We start from the raw sequence: 22446 nt of genomic DNA on the forward strand, positions 1-22446 counted from the left end.
TTTCAAGGTCATTGTGTATGGTGTACTCCTTCACATGCCTAGTGCTTTGGTGCCTCTCTCTCTCTCTCTCTCTCTGGTTTTGTGGCTCAGCATCCCTGCACATATTGTAAAAAACTGCAGTTTCCATTTTAGGATTTTGTCTCTTGGTGATGTTCTGCAGTTCTCATTTTTAGGAAATTGATGCTTGGCAAAAGATTAAAGGTTTCACAGATTATGAAGGTTATGGCAGAGTTTTCTCCTGCCTTATGGCTTAATTTAATTAGACATCCTATAATAGCTCAGCAGCAAGACCGTGCTGCAGAATGGGCTCCAGTTTGCCCACGGGCAACCTCAAGAGCACAGCAAATATGAAATATGCTGGATGATTCATCAGCTGATGGAAAATGCAGTGAAACTTTCTCTCTTTCAACAGGATCAGGCAAGGTGACTGAGAAAGCTTCCCTGGGAATACACACCTGGTAATTCTGCGTCTCCAAGTTCATTTTAAAATATGCTTGCAGTGAAGTCATCAACAAAACCACTGTCTGACCTTGAAATTATTCTGTGGCCATTAGACCTTGAAGACACTGATGAAGGCAGTTAAATCCAGTCATCTGGGACTTTGATCAACTATGTCCCCCACAGAGCAGCCAGGACCTCAGTTAGCAGAGAGTTTCTCTAAGTCATGAGGGCTAAGCAGAGAAGTGAGGAGACCAAGAGGCTCTTTCTTATCCCTACAGATGCCAAATTACCTCAGGCTTTTGCGAGATTTCAGATGTGCACAATTTCTGATATCGATTACCTTTGTTGGGGACACTGAGTTTCACCGAGTTTGTTTTTCGAACATGAAACAAACCGAGGCCCTGAAGTCGCGGGATGTCTTGGCAGCTATGTTCATTCAGGCTGGATAGAAAGGCATCCCTCTGGGGGCATAGCTTTTCTCTGGTTCCATTTCACTTGCTATCTTCAGAAGGTGAAGATGGAGAGATAACTTGGGTAGGAGACATATGATAGGGATCTTCCTGTTAAGGTGGAGACGTGGAAAGCTTTAGACAAGTGACAAATGACTTCCCCGGAGACTACCTGCAACTAGTCATCCAACTATGAACAGGGCTGCAGCCTAAGACACAGTGCCAGAGGTGGCCCAGAATACAAGGCTTACTGATGTGGTCAATTGGTGTACCCACTTCCCCCTTACAGGGTTGGAAAGGAAGTCACTCTCTGTTCCTCATCCCAGCCATGGCCACACTGCCTACCCATTAGATGTTTGAGAATCCGTCTCCAATACGGTCCTGCAACCCTTTCAGAGCCCATCCTCAAGGAAGATGGATTCAAATCTCATCCATGTACACAGAGCTCAGTCTTTCATTCACCAAATGAGTATATGCAATATGAATGATGCCAGGCTAAGAGCTGGTGATGCAAAATATAAAATACATCTCATTTGAACACATCTAATCTTAGCAATTCCACATCTCATTTGAACACATCTAATCTAAGAAAGCACATCGTAGTTCTGGAGACTGACGCGTAGGCAGCTGCAATGTGATGGGATGAGGAGGTTGTGTTTTAGTGACAGGAACGTAGGACTTGGGATCTTGCATTATAAGTTTCTTGCCAACTCTGCCCCTTAGGGGCTGTGTGAATTTTGGTATAACCTCTTAGAGCTTAGCTTATTTACCAAGGAGAGTTGAATAATCTTAAAAGGATATTAGAATATCATTAGGGAAGATTATATCTATATCTATATCATCTATATATATCTATCATCTATCTATCTATCATCTATCTGTATCTCCAAATTATTATCTAGCACAGAGAAACTGCTCAGTAATAGTTTTAATGGGAATTTTAAGGTGCTGTAATAATGATATCACCAAGTACTATGAGATCACAGAAAAGAGAACTACTCTCTGGGGGTTATAATTTATCTGTGTTTTAGAAGAGGTGTAGCTCACCCAGCAGAGAATTAGGTAAAGATTATTACAATTTAATTCTCATGAGAAAAGGCCCAGAGAAGTAAAAAACAAAAAAACAAAAACAAACAAACAAACAAATGCAGGGTCTTTTCAAGTTCGTATGGAGGATGCAAATGTTAGGTGGAGGTGAATGGAAGTGGATTCCAATGTAAGGCTGGTGTGGCTAATGGACACAACATTTTGGGATCAAACAACTCCATAAGCACTGGAGGCAATTAAGAAGGAGGTTGACAAGTTCAGAAATGGGGTTTATAACTTAATCCTGGAGACCAGCGCAAGGGAGTAGAGAAAGAGAATTTAGGAGGGGACGGTAATGTGGTAGTTGAGTGAAGACGATCAGGACCCAATCTGGATTAGTGACTGAGAAGATGGCGGCTAGGAGATGGATTCAGAGGGAATTTCTGAGGTGGAGGAAAATGGACTTAATGGCTAAATGAATGTGGGAGGTGAAGTGGGAAAGAATCCAAGGATGTCATTGAGCTTGGGCTTTGGAACAGTTGCTAACATCTGTTCTAAGAAGTTTGGTGAAACACTCTTCACTCACAGAAGTCCAAGAGGCAAAGGCTGAGATACGGCCAGCACCTTTCCTCAGCGTGGTCAGACCGTGACTGGAGCTGGGGGCTCCATGTGCTGTGTTGTGCTGCCATCTGCATGGCTATCCTCGTTTCATCCTCCCAGCAATGCTATGAGGCAGGTGTTGTCATTCTCATGCTACAGGTGGGAAAACCAAGGTGCCTCTCTGTGAAGAATCTTGCCTAATGTCAGATAGCCAGAGAATATATTGGAGCTGGAAATCAACCAAGATTTGCCTGATGCCAAAGCTCCAGTTCTTACCCAATTCTATCTGCTCCCCCTATAGAGATGCCTACCTCATAGGATTATACTGGAAAACCACTTAAGAAGATCACCCCCTTTAAAGGAAGAGGGTGTCTCTCCACAGCAATAGATTATTTTCTGGGCTTATCATGTGAGAGGAGATTCCAACTGAAGCCAGCCTGTCTCCATTTTCAACCTATTTATTATAAAAGCAACATTTCACTAAGCCAGACGTGGGACTCACGCCATCCCCTATATCTGTATCCATTCACTCACTCACTTACGGTTCATCCCCCCGCCACCTATTGGTAACATTCTTCCGCTGTTTTCTACCATCCTATGCTGTGGCCAACACCGCGTCACTTGTTTGAAGATGTCTAGGATGCTTTTGGAAACCTCTCCTGTTGTTCTTCTTCCTCTTACCATCCTCCATGGAAAAGCAGCACCCCTTTGGCATTCGGACAGTTCATAGAGGAATAAACGTGTCTGTCTCACTTCTGGAATTGCTAAAAATGCTACAGACCATTTTTAACCTGATATTTAAGGAACTAGGTTGGGATCCGCCCCATTGGTCTTCCAGGAAATAAACTATTTTAATTATCTAACTTAACGCAGTCTTCACAAATAGTAGTAAACCTTCTACGTCAGGGAGAACTAGGCTGGCCGACCAGTGGGTTGGAATGCCTCAAATGTGAGTTTCATCTGTGGAAAATTGGGGCTTGCAAAATTAGTGCTGTTGGATGATTCTGGTCACCCAGGTATTCATGTTTATTTTGAAAATTAAGGGATCTGGTCTCAGTGTGAACAGAGCAACAGAAAGCAGTTTGTATGGTTATCAAAATATTGTCAGTACTACAGACAATAGGGTAAGCCTGGCCACCATGAAGGAGAATTCCAAGCCTCAAGGTAGAAGACAAGAGGGAGAGCTTGATTTTTGAGTCTCTATAAATCGGTGCAACTTCTAGAAAGACTGAATCACTGGTTTTCAGGTTATCAACAGCAGCATGTACCACATCATTTTGGACATAAGGTTTGTGGCTGACAAACCAATTAGTTGTGAGCTCCTAGGTGTTAGGGATTGTGCTAGACTCACTTTCAGCCCTAGCGTTTAGCACAGCACCTGAAACATAGAAAGTCCTTAATAAATACTGTTCAGAGCTACTGCTTGAGGCACAACTGTCAACAGGGACAATCATAAAGCTCTACAGAAGCAAGTAATTTAGTTCACTCAAGATTCTTCTCCCTACCGGTCTTACCCAAGATGAATAGCAAAGGAGTATTTTGATTGGGGGAGGGTGAAAGTGTGGATGGTTTTATAAATGAAGACAGATCAATAATATTATAGCGATGGTCATTTCTTATGTATCTAATATTTCATAAAGGAAAAAAATTCAGAAGAAGAAAGAGTAGAAAGAGGAATCTGTGATCTTTTCAATTAATGTAATGGAGATCTCAATTTAGCTCGAACAGCCCAACATGCCTGGGCCTGTCTATTGAATTGGTGGGAGCAGCTGCCAGAGGCCTGTTTGCTTATGGATTGAGGGTCCTCTTGGGAGAGTTCTCATTCTGAAGGAAGAAGTTGCCTGGCAACAAGTCTGACCCCTGGAGACTGACTTACCCAACGGAGGAGCAAGGAAGCCTGAGTACAGTGTGGTATCTGTCATCCAGATCCATCTCCCAGCTGGATAAGTTGAATGTATGTCTAAGTGCCACCTAGACTGGGGAGTCTAAATGTACAAAGTAGAGAAAAATAAACTTCCTTATTAATATCCTTTTAAAATACGGGAGTACAATACAGTGCTTCAGGATCCATCTGATAGACTAAAACCTAAATACGGGTATGGATATGTCACCAAAGCGTTCGTTACAATACATGGCAAAGAAGCGATAGAACCAGGGAGAAGACTTTGAAGTCCAGTGAAGCATTCAGAATCAGTACCTGTATGATGTGATAATGTCAGCATAAAACTCATGGGAATATGTCTGCACCTGCTCTATAGCAGCAGTGACAAAGTGGCACTCAGCAGAGGGCTGATGGGAAATGGTTGCAACTAATAGACCTTTAATTTCTTTTTAAGTTTATTTATTTTGAGAGAGAGAGAGAGAGAGATGAGTAGGGAAGGGCGGTGGGGGAGAGAGAGGGAGAGAGAGAATCCCAAGCAGACTCAGCACTGTGAGTGTGGAGCTCCACATGGGACTCTAACCCATGAACCGTGAGATCATGACCTGAGCAGAAATCAAGAGTTAGATGCTCAACTGACTGAACCACCCAGGCACCCTGACCCTTTAATTTTTTAATGGGATCACTATGCTCTTCCATGTTTCCCCAGGGAAATCCTCAATCCCCTACACAAATTACAGGGTGAAAATAGATGCTTGCAGAGGTGAGGACAAGGATGCGGCCCATTTCCATCTCCAGCCCCACCATGGATCCAAAAGGAAATGTATGTGTTAAGTAAAAAAGTAATCCCTATCCTTTTACATAAGGCCCATAGTAAAAATAATATTTACAATTAATTTAGTCTATTTTTATACTTCTCAAAATTTATATAATGAGAGACATTTATTTTATTTTTTAAAAAGAAAACCTGTTCTAATTATAAGATGAATGCGTTCTGGGGATTTAATATACAGCAAGGTGATTATAGTTAATGCGCTATTGTATACTTGAAAGCTGCTAAGAGAGTGGATCTTAAGTGTTCTTATCATGCACAAAAGATGCTGTGTGGTGATGGAGGTGTGAACTAACCTTACAGTGGTGTAATCACTTTGAGATATATCTAGATAGATAGATAGAGATATCTAGGTACATATTTTATATATATTTTTACACATAGAAAATCATGTTGTACACTTGACACTTATACAATGTTTTATGTCAATTATATCTCAATAAAGCTGAAGAAAGAAAAAAGAAAAATGGACCATCAGACCATGGCTTCCACCTTTTGCTTACAAAATATGTTCATAATACATATGTGACTTACCTAGCATTTTCCCTGTGATACCAAGTGGAGGTAGGGGAAAGGAAAGAATATGCACTCCCAGGCAAAGCTTTGGCAGATGAAAATTTAACTTGAAGACCTCACCATCCCTTTTCTGCTACCTTTTCCCAACCATGATGTGTCCCTCTCCCTGAGAGCTCCTGTCCCTTATGACTCCATGCCTCTTGAGGCTCTGCTCCAGAAAGCCTTTAACAAGTTTACTTACAGGGTTAGTTGTGTGTGTTTCCTTTTCTCCCCACCCCCCCCCCGCCCTTTTTGTATCTATCAAAATAATTTAGCAGCAAATTCAAATGAAAAGAAAATTTGTGGGTCCTACAAGAGAGCCCTACAGACGGCCCCTTTGGTCACTTCATATTGTAGTTGTTCACCTTATTTACCTTTAAAGAAAGGCAGGAGAAAAGTAAATCTGACCCAGATGTCTTCGTGTTAGCAGAGGAATTCAATAGTACTGTCACAAGGATTGCTTCAGAGGAGGACTTCTCAGGACTCATTTAGCCGTGAACGACTCTGTAACCCACAGTGACTCCTAGGCCTTTGAGTGTGTCCATTGCATCGTGCCCCGGTGGCTCATGGGAGTGCATTAAGGGCAATCTGGAAAGCTGGAGTGACTAGGTGAGAGGAGTCTTCACCGTATCTTTCTTGCCCACAGGAGAATCCTCTCATGGGCCTTCCTTCTCTCCTGGGACATGAAGTGTTTTGCCTCATCAGCTCCCGAACCTTTCTAATACACATCAGGATCTGAGGAAACAGAGAGGCCAGCAGAAGGCAAACAGTGACCGACTGTAGGAAGAGAAAAGGCATGAAGAGAGGAAAAGGGTGAGAGACAGGAGAGCCTTCCAGGTCTGAGTTTGTAAAACAAGGTCTTTTTGGAGTCGGGGATGAAAGAGAATTTGGGATCCCAGCCATAGGTACAAAGAAGGAGAGAGCAAAATGGAAAAAAAAGAGAGAGAGAATGCAAGATTTTTGTGTGCATACATTATTAGCTAGAATTGTTCTTCAGCATAACTAAAAAAAAAAAGATGTAATTTACTTTTCTATTACTTTCTAGTCCCAAAATGGTGCTTCTTTGAACACAACTGTGATGGTACTGAGGGGTGGCTCAAGTTTATGCGGTTTGTACTTGGAAACTGTAAAAGCGTGTGATTCCTTGGTAAGGTACCTCCCAACTTTAAGAAATGTTGAAAGGACACCATTGCCGCATTAAAGTAAAAGTAACTCCCGTATGGGACTCTGTGGCAGTGACCCCCTGACCCCAGTTGTTAGGCCCAAATGCTAGGAAACAGTTGTGTTACTCATTAATGAAACCGCGGGCTCTCTTCTCAGGACGTGCTTAATCTCCCTGAGGTTGGAGAAGTCTTCTGCTGAGATATTTTAAGGTCGTTAGTGGGACAGCTTTTAGAAAGATGTCCTGCAATCCAGCACATGAATCATAGGCATATATCAACTCTGAGTCACCAGATAATGAGAGAAATCTCCAGGAAATTAGAAGAGGGTTGGGGTTCCCATCAGTTAGGTAGGTATCTGGTCCTGTAGAAGGAGCATACTCGTGGAGGAAGCACAGACTGATTAGGAGTGAACTTCCTCTATCAGCAGAGAACAGGACAGCAGACAGCAGCAGTTTCTGATTTAGAATGTGTAATAGACACCCTTGATTTTTGTCCAAATTCCCTCCCAACTCTTTGTCCAGCTCTGTGCTCTCATGTCCCAGCCTCTGCTGGTAATGGCTGGTGGCCAATGGTCTCCTACTGGCAACCTCCAGAGAACCATTCTGTGCCCGAGAGTTTACATCCAGCCCCGATTCCCACCTTGTGTTGGTCCATAGCCAATGACTGAGTGACATGGGAGTGTGAAATCCCAGTTTCTCCACCTCATGGTGGAACAGCAGTCTCCAACGCCCTACCTATCCCAGCATTCTCTGTGAGAGCAGGTTGAGGCTGGAACTTCATCAAGATCAGACCTTGCTTGTTTCTTCTTTTCTTATTCGACTTGTCTTGCCTCCTTACTGATTTCTTCTGGGAGCTCTTCCTTAATAAATTTCTGAACCTAAATCTTTGGCTCAATGTATGCTTCTGGGAGAGCATAACAATAACGAATGGTAAATGACCTGGAGATATTGAAAAAAGGCAAAAAACATTACCTGTTCACTGCTCTCCCTGTATTGGTATCTCATGGACAGTGCTGGGCCATCCAAAAGGGTGGCTCTTCAAAGTTTCCATGGAGACTCTGTTCAAGAGAAATATCAAATGGCCCACAATGAACCTGGCTCTGCCATGTAAGCTTGGCCTTTCTGTAACATAAGGATGTCTACCGTTTCAATTTCTAAAAGCATAGATTATGCAACATGTGATTTCAGAGGAAAGAGACTGAACTAAAATGACATAATCTATTATATTCTAGAATTACAAAGCCAGAAAATATAAAAATCCATTAAAGATGTGATGTCTAAGATTTAGCAGATTCTAGGTGTTACTCTATTATTTGGGGGGAAGCATGTGATCTCTCTGTGCTGCACTTCCTGTATCTAAAAAAAATGCAGATTTTTCTACTTCTCTACCTGCCCTAGACAGTCGTCATTAGAATAAGATAATGTGTAGAAAAGTCCTTTATAAATGATGGAATGAAAATAAAAGTTGGAAAAAGGCCCTTTAATGATGATTTATCTTTGTATTAGGATTAAATAATATTGAGATTCACAAAGCTCTTTTTGTGGGTACACGTAAATTCAAGGAATAATGATTAGAAATATATTACTGTTAGCAGGGTAATCCAGGAAAGTAGTTTTAACACTAGAACCCTTTGTCGAAATGTAAGTTCTCTAGAAGTATTTTTATATCTGGTTAAAGTAAGAGAAATATTGAGAGAATCTCCAGGCCAAAAAATTATTTCTACCAATAATTCTAAATGCTCTTAACTGTTTTCTGAAAAGCAAATGCAGATTTTCTTGTTTTATTCAATCTAGTGAATTGTTACCACCTCCCTGAGTGTGTTTTCTGATTCATCTTTGACTACAAATCAATGAAGAGACAAGTCCTGCTTGAAAAATTTACGGGTTCATCATACATATGGGAAAATATAGGCAGGGAACCTAAGGATGCTTAGTTTAATTTTGAGAGCCTAACTGCCTATCAGGTGATGAACTGAAAAAAGATTCAGTTCAGTTAAAATACAGTTACTTTTGGGACACCTGGATGGCTGTGTTGTTTGAGCTTCAGATTCTTGATTTCGGTTCAGGTCATGATCCCAGGGTCATGGGATCATAAAATTTTTTAAAAATCTATTTATTTATTTATTTATTTATTTATTTATTTATTTCCAAGTTAGGTAGCATATTGTGCAATAATGATTTCAGGAGTAGAATCCAGTGATTCATCCCCTCCATACAATACCCAGTGCTCATCCCAACAAGTGTCCTCCTTAATGCCCGTGGCCATTTAGCCCATCCCCCTACCTACAACCCCTCCAGCAACCCCCGGTTTGTTCTCTATATTTAAGAGTCTCTTATGGTTTCTCTCCCTCCCTGTTTTTACATTCTTTTTGCTTCCCTTCCCTTCTGTTCATCTGTTTTGTATCTTAAAGTCCTCATCTGAGTGAAGTCATGATATTTGTCTTTCTCTGACTAATTTTGCTTAGCATCATGCACTCTAGTTCCATCCACATTGTTGCAAATGGCAAGCTTTAATAAATAAAAATTAAAAAAATAAAAAATAGATCTAAATTTTTTTTAATTTTAAAAAATTAATTAATACAATTTTCTTGGCAGATGTGTAGGTTTATGACTTTATGACATTTCTTAGTATCATTCTTCAGTTGCCTAACATATAGGAAATATTTTTACAAGAGTAATTGTATTTTATTTATTATTATTTTTTAACAATTTTTTTAAAGATTGGGAGCATATTTATTTATTTATTATTTGAGAGAGAGAGAGAGTGGGTGAGGGGTAGAGGGAGAGGGAGAGAGAGAGCAACATAGAGAGAGAATCCCAAGTAGGCTCCATGCTCAGTGTGGAGACTGATACAGTGTTTGATCCCATGACCCTGGGATCATGACCTGAGCTGAAATCAAGAGTCAGATGCTCAACCGACTGAGCCACCCTGGCACCCCAAGAAGTTTAATGTTCAAAATATATTAAGATTTTAATATCAGATGCTTTAATATCAAAAAATGTCTATATGATATACTTCCCAATCTTATATGTGTTTTTTTCTATATGCATAGAAAAATATGGTAATAATACTTGAGAGCAAACATAACAGGTATTCCTGGATAGCAGAATTATAGATGATATTTATTTTCTTCCTTATGCTTTTGTGTATGTTTCAAAGTTTCCATAATGAATAGACACTCTTAAAATTATAAAAGTAGTCATTTTCATTGAAACACCCAGGCCTGTCAGAACACTTTGAGACTGGTTTGAAGCTTGAGTAGAACCGGGGCAAGACTACTTATTTTTCTCTCCCATTTTGTAATGGTATCTCCTCTGTTGGGATCTAAGATCCAACGGTGCAGGGACTTCTGGTCTTTTCTCGTTCATCGCCGCGTGGCTAATGGTGTAGCACAGAGACCTGCACACAGCAGGCAGTTGATAGATAAGCAGTCGATGAAGGAATGCACACAAGGGCAGGCTCCCAAGCCAAAGAAGCAACATGAACAGACAAATGAGAAAGGCACCGCTCAGCACGACGTGAACGAGAGCGGGTAATTCAGCAAGGCGGAGCTACCAGGGGCTGAAGGGCAGTGATGGGAGCTAGAAACAGCTCTAGCATGTGCTGCACTTCACTGTGTGACAGTCCCTGTCTGAGCTTCTACAGGTGCAGCGTCCCATTACCCTTATGGTGTCCTGCAAGGCATATTATTGTTTCCCATTCATAGATGAGAACCCTGAAGCTCCCTAAGCTTCCGTGAGTTGATCAAAGCGGCAGTACTACAAGGGAGGTTGCGATTTGAAGCCAGTGCTATCCTGCCCCCACAGAGCCTTCTCGATCTTTGCACCACCTCAGAGGCAGCAGCCTTAAAGACCTGTCTCAGCAGATGGACAGACTCTCAAAGGCCACAGAACACCATGAAGTTTGAGAAGCTGCAGTAAGAGGCAGATCAGTCCTCTTATCCGTCCCTGCATCTCTCTTATGGAGCATCTTCTCTGGAGCCCCACTATGTGCCAGGCATTGCCTGGGCACTTGATATGCATCATGAAAAAGACAGATACTGTCTCTGTCTTGTTAGAATTGTACCTCAGGAAACAGACAGGCTCGTTTTTATTGCAGGTGGGAGAAGGTAGACCAAAAGGTTGAAAATGGAAAGTCACGCAAAGCAGAGTGCTTATGGTGAAGAAAGCAGGATGGGAGCCAAGGCATTTAGGAGATATCACGGGGTGACATGACAGTAGGGAGGAACACAGACGGTCAGCGTGCAGGTCCCAGTTTTCACAGTGAGATGGCTTCCCATCCCTAGAGCAGGACCACAACATCATATTTCCTTTCCGGTACCTGCAGTCTAGGAAAGGGATTATCACGGTAAAACTTCAGCATAAATCTCACTTGCCTGAGAAAAATGAGCTTTGAATCATTAACAAGGCAATTGCTGCTACATACTAATGATACCATTTCCCGCTCCTGGTCTTTTTAGCATTAATGTGCCCTGTGGTGTGGACTGAATGATATAAAAATGATTATACGCTTTGGAGATATTTCTGGGTTTGATTGTTTTATGTCATGCACCACTTGTTTAGATTATGAATTAACTAATAAATCTACGTTACTCCCTAAGTTTTAGAATTGAAAGTCCTTACTCCTTTTTCCAATACCAAGTTAATGTAACCATCTCTGGTGAAAGCAAATGAAGACTAAGCCATGGCTATTAGTGTGATTTACTTCCCACCCACCTGGTCCCCTAAACGACCACTCATCTTTCCTAGTGATTGAGAGATTATGTCTCTAGTATTATGAATAATTTATCCTCAGTGAAATTCCATTTATCTCAGCTCATACCACCCTGCTTTGTGCACACTAGACCCGATAAATATGTATTTCAACCTAACCAATGATTCATATACGTTGACCCATATTTAAAAAAAATTGTGTTTATTTATTTTTGAGAGATTGAGTGCAAATGGGGGAGGGGTAAAGAGTGGGGGATCCAAAGCAGGCTCTGTGCTGAGCCCGATGTAGGGCTCGAACTCATGAACCGTGAGATTATTACCTGAGCTGAAGTTGGATGCTTAACTGACTGAACCACCTGGGCATCCCTATTTTGACCCATATTTAGGACTCTATCCTAACAAAATAATTCTAAATATAACAAAAAACCAAAAATATGCCAAAGAATGTTCACCATAGCATTGTATGTTATAAAAAAATCGGAAAAATCTAAATATACTAATGTAGGAAATTATGCAAACAAGTAATACACAGCCATGCAATTTTTTTGTAGTAACAGGGAAAGATTCTTCTGCCAAAATATTATGTGAAAAACTCAGGCAAATTGTATAAACAATATTATTACAATTATGTAAAACACATATAGAAAAAAATCCAGAAAAATATTCTAAAATGAAAATAGTGGTTTGTTCAAGGTGATGATACTGTTAGCGCTATTATCCTTTCTTTAGTTGGCATATGCAGAAAATTTTTAACTGCAGAAAATTTTTTTTGAAAAAATTCAAAAATTTCTTCAAAACTCAACCATACTTTTTTGGGAAGAATTATACAAATTCCTCTGAAAGTCTGTTATTGTTCCTATAAAAGCCCAACCACCTGATGGAATCCCTGGGGAAGTGGCAAATTACTGCTAATCCCTCTTCCTAGCTAGAAAATGTCTAAACCACAGGTCATTCTGGTTGAAGCAGCAAGGATAGATTTTACTCAGTAATACACTATTGCAATAGGGAAGGGTCCAGCATGAATTGAACTGAATTTCAATTTGTACACAGGTGACTGGGTATTTTGAAGGGAGAGTGAAGTATCCAGAAGAGAGAGAATGAAAGCTCACATGACTTCATACATATGTTAATTCATGGAGCACAGTTACAAAGAATATATGTGTAAAATGCAGGGATTATAGTCCTTTCTCTTTTTTTTTTTTTTTACTGTTGTACCTACATTACCCAAGTTTCAATAAATATTTTGGTGAAAGAAAAAATAAATAAATAAAGGGAGAATGAAGGAATAAGGAAGAGAGGGGAACAAAGTTTCTGTAGAATCCATTTGGTCAAGTCTAAGCTAATAATAGAAAGGCCACCCAATAAAAAGTGAGCAAAAGACTTGAACAGACATCCCATCAAAGAAGACATACAAATTACTAATAAACTTATGAAAAGGTGCTCAACATCATTTGTTAGTAGGGAAATGTATTTTAAAACCACAATGAAATACCAGTTTACATATACAAAAATGACGCTAATCAAAAAGACAGCCAAAAGCAAGTGTTGGCAAAGATGTAAAAAAACTGGTATGAATGTAAAATTCCCACTTTGGAAAAGTTTGGCAATTTCTTGAGAAGTTTACACATAAACTTACCATATGATCCAGCAATTCTGTTATTAAGAATATAGATAAAGATCATGAAGACAGGTGTCCACACGAGACGTATGCATGACTGTTCACAGCAGGGTTATTCAGAAGCGTAAAAACCGAAAGCAATCCAAATGTCCATAAATTAGTGAGCTGGTAAATGAAAGGGTGTACCCTTACAACAGAATATTCTTTGGTTATTAAATGGGCTTAAATACTGAAATATACTACAACATGGATGAAACTCAAAACCATTGTGATAGGCATAATATATATCCCATGCTTCTATTTAAAGAAATATTCAGAAAAGGGGGCACCTGGGTGGCTCAGTTGGTTGAACATCAGGTCATGATCCCAGGATCTTGGAATAGATCCCCCCCCCTTGCTCAGGCCCCACACTGAGTTTGGAGGCTGCTTAAGATTCTCTGTCTCTCCCTCTCCTCTCCTCCCCCACTCGCTCAAGCAGAGGTGCGTGTGCACATGTGCTCTCTCTAAAAAACAATAAAAACGAAAACAAAAAGAAATATTCAGAAAAGGCAAATTTATAAAGATAGCAGGTGGATCAGTGGTTGCCCAGGGTTGGGAGTGGGAACAGAGACTGACTACCCATATGCTCCAGGGAACTTTGGGGGGTAATGGAAATGTTCTAAACTTGGGTCGTGGTGATGGCTATATAACTCCGTAACTTCACGAAAAATTATTGAATTGTGAAATTACAATGCGTGGATTATATGGTGTTAATATTATACCCCCCCCCAAATAAAAGGTAATGTGAACTTGGAAAAAAGAAAAAGAGAAAGAAGATGAAAAGAGACAAGTGGTTCTGAGCCCTGGTGTGTCCTTCTAGGATGTTAATGAGAAAAACTGATTAGTCACATCGCCTGGGATGAAAAGTTTGTAGCCTGTCAATTTGGGCTAGCCCAGGGAGATTGCTCTACTTTGAAAAGTCTGTTGTTTTTGTTCTGGAAGCTGTTATAATGGCCTTGGCTTTTGTCTTTACTCCTGGGCTCAAAGCTCATCATTGTGGGGTCTAGACTGCAAGATAGATCAAACCAGATGAGACTTCTCCCCTTCTGGACCACAATATAACACTGATCATGCAAAAAAGGTCCCCTGGAGGAATTTAGCCCTCCCTGGGACCAACAACAGAAATATACTCAGTAGCTACTCTGATTTTCATGGGTGGAAGTACAGAATATTCCAGAAAATTTCTAGAACGTCAGAAAAATACCGCAACTGTGGAAGATTGGTGGCTTACTTTTTTATATTGCCATGTATATTGCCCAGAAGAGTTGAAAATATATAAATAAAGCAAAAAGTAGTTCAATAAATAGCAAAATAACTGATATTGGTACTATCATAAGGGACACGACAGAAGTTTTCAACAGAATATGACAATATCCAACAGAAGCGAGGGAGGCTTCTTTCTAGGCCTTGCATCTTAAGAATATGAACATACAATTGCCATAATTTCAACTGTGATACGGTACTAGGTCCTAAATTCTCCAGGCCTTGGTAAATAACCAACTGGAAAATATTGAAGCTTACAATTTACACTTTTGCTTTCAGACAATTACAGATTTCCTGGAAAAAAATTTGAAACATTACTCTTGAAATTCTTCTGTCATTATTTTCAAAATTGTATACTTACAAATAAATAATCCTTATAAATGTAACCATATAAGGTTATAACATAGCACCATTGGCTATGTTGTCTTGGAAACAAAAAATATATTCAGTTCATCATTTCCCTGATTAAACGCTACTTTTTATTGGAAGGATTAGTCTTCATTGTATCATAGATGATATGGTGTCAATAATTAAATAATAGTATGTGTATTTACAGCATCAATAGGAGGAGTTATTTTCCTAAAGAAAAAAAATGTTTTGCAATTTATTGCAATTGAACAACAGTTCTATGATAAATAACAATTATTTTTAAAAGACAACCAAGTGACTCTTGTGCCAACAAATATGGGAAAGCTCATTTGTCCCTGAAGGAGGCCTGCACGAGCTTGGATTTTTTTGACATCTGAATCCTGGAGAGGAGCAAGGCACTGACAAGCACACCAGTGGGGCGGGAACATCACTGTCAAGGGCAGGGGTGCGGCTAGCCGAGCGTGCTGTGGAGCCGAAATGAAAAGGATGACATGTGACAGGTAAAGAAGATAGTAGGGGTGGAAAGGAGAGGCCCGGCAGGTGGCTTGCATCACCACATTTAGGAAGTTCCCAAGAAGCAGGGAGTGTTTTCCTTCCACAAGGCTGCTCTACCCTATAAAATATCACTGCTGGCTTCCAGGACCGCTTGGGATACATTCCAGGTCACAGTTGCCATTGCCACCTTCCACGTAAACAGCTGAGGGTCATGAGTGCATGCGCACAGATGTCGGTTTACACTCTTGCTGTAGAGAAGAAACATTCATGAGGAAATTCATCTGAAAGGTCCAGAGATGGGGGGAATTGCGAGTCTTTTCCAGCACACAACTCTACCGAGATAGTCCTTTAACCACCTCAGGCTCAGGATCACCCAATCTCTGCTAGGATAAAGAGTATCATTAGAATGCAGGTAATAAATGTTCGTTTGGGAAAATTTGGAAATATAACAAGGTAAAAGAGGAAATTTACGTGTAATCTTACCACTCAAAGTAGCCATTAACACTTTTATGCAGTCTTATTTTTTTGTTCGTGCAGTTACTCTGTGTATGTTACATACACAGTTTTTATGTACTCCTCTCTTCATTTCTTCAGAGGCATTTTCTATGGAATTGTTAATGCTTGGTAAGCAGCATTTTTCATAGTTGCCTGATGAAAATCACTTTGTTCACAGTGGTTTTTTTTGGGGGGGGGGAAGAATATCATAAATGCTATTGTAATGAACATTTTTGTGCATAAATGTTTTTCTACATTATTCCAGAATATTTACTTAGGGTGGATGTCCAGAAGCAGAATTACTGAGTTAAAGTAGGAAAACATTAATTTTTAAGGCTTGTGATTTGTATTTTTTTATTTTTTTCCCTAAAGAGTTACATGCCCACCAACAATGCTAGTGTCCTTTTCACCAGACATTCCGCTGGCTCTGTGTATTAACACTTAAGAGGTCATCTGCCATGGGGCACCTGTGTGGCTCAGTTGGTTAAGTGTCTGACTCTTCGTTTCGGCTCAGGTCATGGTCTCACAGTTTCATGAGTTTGAGCCCCTCATCGGGCTCTCTGCTGACAGTGCAGCACCTGCTTGGGATTCTCTGTCTCCCTCAATCTCTGCTTCTCCCCTGCTCGCTTTCTATCTCTCTCTCTCTCAAAATAAATAAACATTAAAAAAAAGAAGTTATTCGCTAAAAAAAAAAAAAAAGAAGTTATTGGCTAATTTCATATCCTCTAATTTAAAGATATTAAAGATAAAACAACAATGAAGCAAAAAACACCACAAAATTAATAAAATAGTAAAACCTAATCTTCTTGGCTTTCTTACTGTGGACTAAATGCTTTCTGTTCACTCGATTCCTCTCGCCTCTGGCAGGTGGGCACTGTGTGATGCCTGGTTAACAAATGAATAAATGGAGGGGCACAGAGGTTAAGTAGCCCAAGTTTAAACGGCTGGAAAACAGACTTGTTTACTAGCCTACAATCTTATTCATCTTGTTGAAAATTAAGCTGTTTTTACTTTCTCCACTGACTTTAGCCGGCTCCAGGTTTGTCTGTTTTCCTTGTATCTTTCCTGTATCTATCTACTCTTTGTTCTGCAAGGGTGGTTGCCTGTTATTTATAGTCCTTTAGAGTTGCAACATCTATTCTCTGTGAGGCTTTCCCCGAGGCATCATCTTTCTTAACTAATTCTTTCACCCTGCTGGCTCGAGAGGTTCTTGTTCAGGTAATGCAACTGCTTGGGTGGTGGGGTACGTCTTTCCCACTAAAGTCTGGGCTTCGCTAGAACAGAGAAAACGCGCTATCTATTCTCTGATTTAAGCTCATTCTAATTTTTGTCTAATGTTCTGAAGCTGCCCTTACCTCTTTTTTCCGCTACTGGGGAGTCTATTATAAGGTCTGGTTGCTACCCGCATCACCCGGATGGCTGTGCTCCAGCTCAGGAATGTTTGCGCTAGCCGTGGCTAAGTTTAGGCCACTCCGTCTCTCCCAGGCCTGCCTATCAACACGGACTACTGCTGCTGCTCTTTCTGCTACTCACATGCTTGTCTCCGACAGTCTATCCACCCAAATCAGAAATACTGGAGCAGGAATAATTTTTAAAGTTTCTCCAGGTTGTTTTAATGCAGCAAGAGAGAGGATCCCTCTTTGGATCTATCGGTCTGGCAGCTTAGTCAAAAAAATGGATGCTTTTGAGTCACTGGCTGACATGCTGTTGCGCTTTACAGAGAAAGCATTCTGATCGGTTTGATCAAAGGCCTGTCATTCCATCTCTCTGCAAGTACATACCCGGAAAAGGGAAAAGAAAATTAACACATTTAAAAAGTATTAGAGGGGCGTCTGGGTAGCTCAGGCTCTGAGCATCGGCTCTGTGCTGATAGCTCAGAGCCTGGAACCTGCTTCGGATTCTGTGTCTCCCTCTCTTTCTGCCCCTCCCCCGATGCTCGCTCGCTCTCTCTCTCTCTCTCTCTCAAAAACAAATAAGCATTAAAATAAATTTAAAAAGTATTCGAAATGAACCAAGCAGGATGATAATACTGATAATAATAAATTAGCAATAATTTAATAATAAATAATAATACTGATAATAATACTGATAAATAATAAATTAGCAATACCAAAATACCAATAATAATACCAATATTAATAATAATAAAACTAACGTTTATGAACCATATTGTATGCCAGATACTGTGCTCGTTGCTGAAAGTATTTCCATCACATCTTTTCATCTAAAGCTGTTCTTATGATATAGGGGATTATTATTTTCATTTCACAAATGGAGATCTTAATAGACACATTAATTTGACCAAGGTGACACAGCTGGTAAGTATGAAACCAGGATTTTAAACAGGCAGCCTGACTCCTTAATCCGCATAATTAACCATGACAGAATGTAGGGTGGGAAATTTATGGGGAGAACTTAGCCTAAACCTAAAGCGTTAATGTTTAAATAGCAAAATATAAACAAGAAGCAGAGGATTGGTATAACTTAATTAATAAACTTTGTTTCCCTATATCCACGTCTGAAGAAAGAACTCATCTTCTTTTCAAACAACCGTGAAACATTCAGAGAATGGATTCCGTTCTGACCCCAGAATTGAAAAAGAGAAATTATGCAAGCCATATTTACTGGTGAAAATAAAGTTAAAAATTCACAGATTTTAATAATATAAACAAGTATACAATTCTTCCCCAACCCAGTCTCTTACCAAAAAGTACATAATCCCAAATAAATCCCAAATAAGAGAGGAAATCATAAGTAGAATTATGATTCTATGTAATATAAGAACAGTGGAAGTTATACATTTAAAAAATACTTTGATATGCAGTCAGATAAGTACTTCTTATCTCAAGATGGGCAAAACCCCATCTTAACAGTCTTCTGTTTTAACAAGAAAGAATTATAAAAAAGTCACACTTCTTCTAAGAAGGTGAAAATAAAGAAAACAAAGCTGCCTTTGGATACATTAGGTGTTTGTGTGTGACCTTCATCCATATCCTTCTAATGGAATGGAATAGAAAGGAAATATTGTGTAGACTGATACCTAAAATCTAATTATCACACCATAAGATTATATATTTTCTTTTGTTTCCTCCTTATTGACGTGACAGGCTATTTCCTTATAAAAGTCACTTAAGTGGGCCTGACTCTTAGAAACCCAGGATTACCTGCCATGTGGTATTCTGTGTTGTTTGAAGTGATTGTAAATTGTACTGGTAAATTCCACGTTTCACAGGTAAAAACATCTAATCTATAAGTAGTAAGATCCCTCAACAATTCCATTTCTAACATTGTCCTAAGTGGCTATTCACTTATATTATTTTAAATATATTAATTTGTGTGTATGTATTTGAATGTGTATATACACAAAAAACGCTATATCCATATTTCATCCATTCTTGGACTGATTCTCTTTTATCTTCCATAAAATTCTCTTAACTTATCATGTTTCTAATCACATTTACAATTATCTTAAGGACTCTAATGTAAAGAGTGTCAGGCACTGATAATTTCATTAATTTCTGCCAATGTGCAGAAATCATTAATTTAACATTCATGTACTCGAGTAATTGAAATAACCTCTTTTTCTACGCTCTCCAATGGTTTTCCTCCTGCTTGAATTTTTTTTCTGTCTTATCATTGCTTGCAACATTCTTTTCCTTTTCTCATCTGTAATGACCTTTTGTTAAAAGTTAATTTTTTTTTCTGCATTTTCAGGATATTGCATTAATACCTTTCGGCATTCTGGTTTTCATTTCAGTGGGGGAGCATCATTTTCCTTGTTTTTGTCTAGTGTTTTAAATTACTGATTACTTTTTTTCTGAAAATTCCTATTTTCTACCTTGTGTTACAGTCATGTGTGTGTACATGTGTATGAGTATGGAGGTGAGTGCTTAATCTCCACTCCTAAAGTGTGCGCTCCTCAGAGAAGATTCCATGTTTGCCTTATTTGGGTGTTCTCCTGGGCATACAAAATATATATGTATATATACATATAGTACAGGATTTTGCACATATTAGTTGCTAAATAAGCATGTTAAATGAGATACAAATGATGCTTTTGATCTTTTTATGTTTAAAGCTTATTGATTTTGAGAGACAGAGAGAGAGAGAGAGAGAGAGAGAGCGAGCTGGGGGCAGGGCCGAGAGAGAGGGAGAGAGAGAATCCCAACTCGGCACTCAATCACACAACCCTGGGATCACGACTTGAGCCGAAGTCAAGTCCAACCCTCAATCAACTGAGCCACCCAGGTGCCCCGATGCCTTTTATCTTCTGCAACTTCCTCATTCTCATTTTGCTTTCCTTGACTTCTCTGCATATAGCATGCCTAATTCAGACACCTTTGTGGAAGATGTGTTCTCCACAGGGACTGACCACTCAGTACCAGAAGGATTACAAATATTATTCCTTGATGAAAGCTAAGTTGTTGTTGTTGTTGTTTAATTAAAGCTGGGACTTTGTAAAATCAATGGAGGAATTTGCAAATAATCATACCTAGTTCCCTGAACAATGAACTTAAACTTCTCTCCCTAGCCCACCTGCCACTTCAGTTTAGGTTTTACAAATGTTTTATATAGTTCAATGCTAATCAGTGATTTTCTAGAAAGACTTAGCCAGATGTGTGATTTCTTTAGCTTTATGATGTCTTGCTTGACTTGAAAGTACCTTTTCATCCATGGAAGTGGCTGTAAGCTGGACTCGGAAATGTCGAGGGAAAAGTTGTCTTAAAAAAACACAATGGACCAACCCACAAAGTACGTAAAATCTGATTTTGTAACATGATGGTAGCATCCATATATCCACAGGGGCTGAGCGTTTGGTTTTTAGATGCACTGATGTGATGCTATAATCTGTAATGCCAAAGAATATGACTCTTATGGCTATGTAGTCATGTTTGGGCAAGGCCCGTCCAAGTTTCCATCCTCTGAAGAGGTGGAAAAATAAACTTGTTTTATCTCTTTACACTCTGCTTTGTTCTAAGGCTCTTGGAGATTTACCACAAGCCTTGCCTGATTAATGTATGGTTTTAACCAAGTTGACATACTGATGTTAACCTCAGTACTTGCTTGCTCAGAAATATTGTGACAACTTTATACAGAAAGACAGACTATTCAGAGACAGCCATATACCTTCCCTAACCATGGGATTAATCTTTTTGTAACTTCATGAGTTCTTTCTGCAGAATATTTCTGCTCTAATTCTTCTGGGCACATCCAACCTTGGGGTCTCAAATAAACCTAGTCTAGTTCCCTGGGAATTACCTACTTTTTCATTAAGGCAGCACAGGTAGAGAAGGAATTACAGATTACCTTATTGAATTTATTTGAATTTGTGTGAAATTCATCTGTATCCTTCTGTCTCTTGCCTTTTTTTATTGGTAATTTGAACTGATTCCCAATTCTCTGTTGAACTGTACATTATTCAGCTCTCTGTACAAAGCAGAATTTATGTACTCCTATGTACTTCCCCTTTATGTTTATTCAGTGGGTAAGTATCACTTATTCTTGTGCTTATAAATTAATTTACACGAAGAACATGTAACTGCTCACTGGGGTCTTCTAATATTAGGAAAGATTACTTACACTGGGCCCCTTTGGAGAAGGAAAAATTCTCTAAAACATATCTCATTCTTTGTAGAGTCTATTATTGTTTAGCCAATATTTTCTCCCCCTCCTCCTGCCATAGAAGGAGTATAATATTAATTCTGGACTTGGACACATCACTTGGCTAATGAAATGTGGGCAGTTATGATGGTATCTATATTTCCACTAGTCCTCTTGTATTCCTGCCCACCATGATGAAACACTGTGTCCCAGATGATAGCTGCTCTTCTACGCTGGGCTTTGACTAAGAAGATGGGAGACAGTTCTGACCCTGATTTGCTCCCTGAAAAGAGTTGACATAGCTGACCTGCAGACCACTGTGTGAGAAAGATGTTGGTGGTTATAAGCGGCTGAGATCTGAGATTGTTTCTTATGAAGCATGTTCACAAGGGACATGTGCCCAGAGGGAATTCAGAATTGTTACGGACCAGCGACTGCCCTGTGCCTCCCTTTTTCCACTTTTCCCAATGAGATTATTTATTCCTTTCATCCTGGTCTTGTTTTATCTTTATATTGATGTGGGGTGTGTGTGTGTGTGTGTGTGTGCGCGCGCACACGCTCAAAAGAAGATACAAATAACTTTTCTTTTAGCTCGGGGGCATGTGGTTCAAGAGAAATCATATCTGGACTTTCTGTAGAGGCTAGTACAAGATCCTGGACTTCAAGTCTGATGTCTTCAGGAGTGTTCTCCTCAAGGAAGGTATGAGTTTATTTTAAAAGCAGAGGGTAGGTGTATCAATATTTGAAATAAAAAAGGATGGATTGCGGTAGATTACATTATTAATCAGCAAATATTTATTCTTTTCTCCCCACCATGGGACATAACTACCATTGACTCCCATCCGTGTTTGGTTTGACCATTTGGCCACATGACTTACTATGAACAGTGGGACATGGCGGGGAGTGAGT

At 39.7% G+C, this 22446-nt stretch overlaps 1 long non-coding RNA gene across 1 annotated transcript; it reads left to right on the plus strand.

Moving 5' to 3' along the window:
* Nucleotides 1-3362: 3362 nt before the first annotated feature.
* LOC128314217 (uncharacterized) lies at nucleotides 3363-5980 on the plus strand. Its single transcript, XR_008295708.1, has 3 exons — nucleotides 3363-4470; nucleotides 5105-5218; nucleotides 5673-5980. It is a non-coding gene; the product is annotated as an uncharacterized LOC128314217 (long non-coding RNA).
* Nucleotides 5981-22446: the final 16466 nt, after the last annotated feature.

Source organism: Acinonyx jubatus, chromosome B1 (genome assembly GCF_027475565.1).
Source record: "Acinonyx jubatus isolate Ajub_Pintada_27869175 chromosome B1, VMU_Ajub_asm_v1.0, whole genome shotgun sequence".
NCBI lineage: Eukaryota > Metazoa > Chordata > Mammalia > Carnivora > Felidae > Acinonyx > Acinonyx jubatus.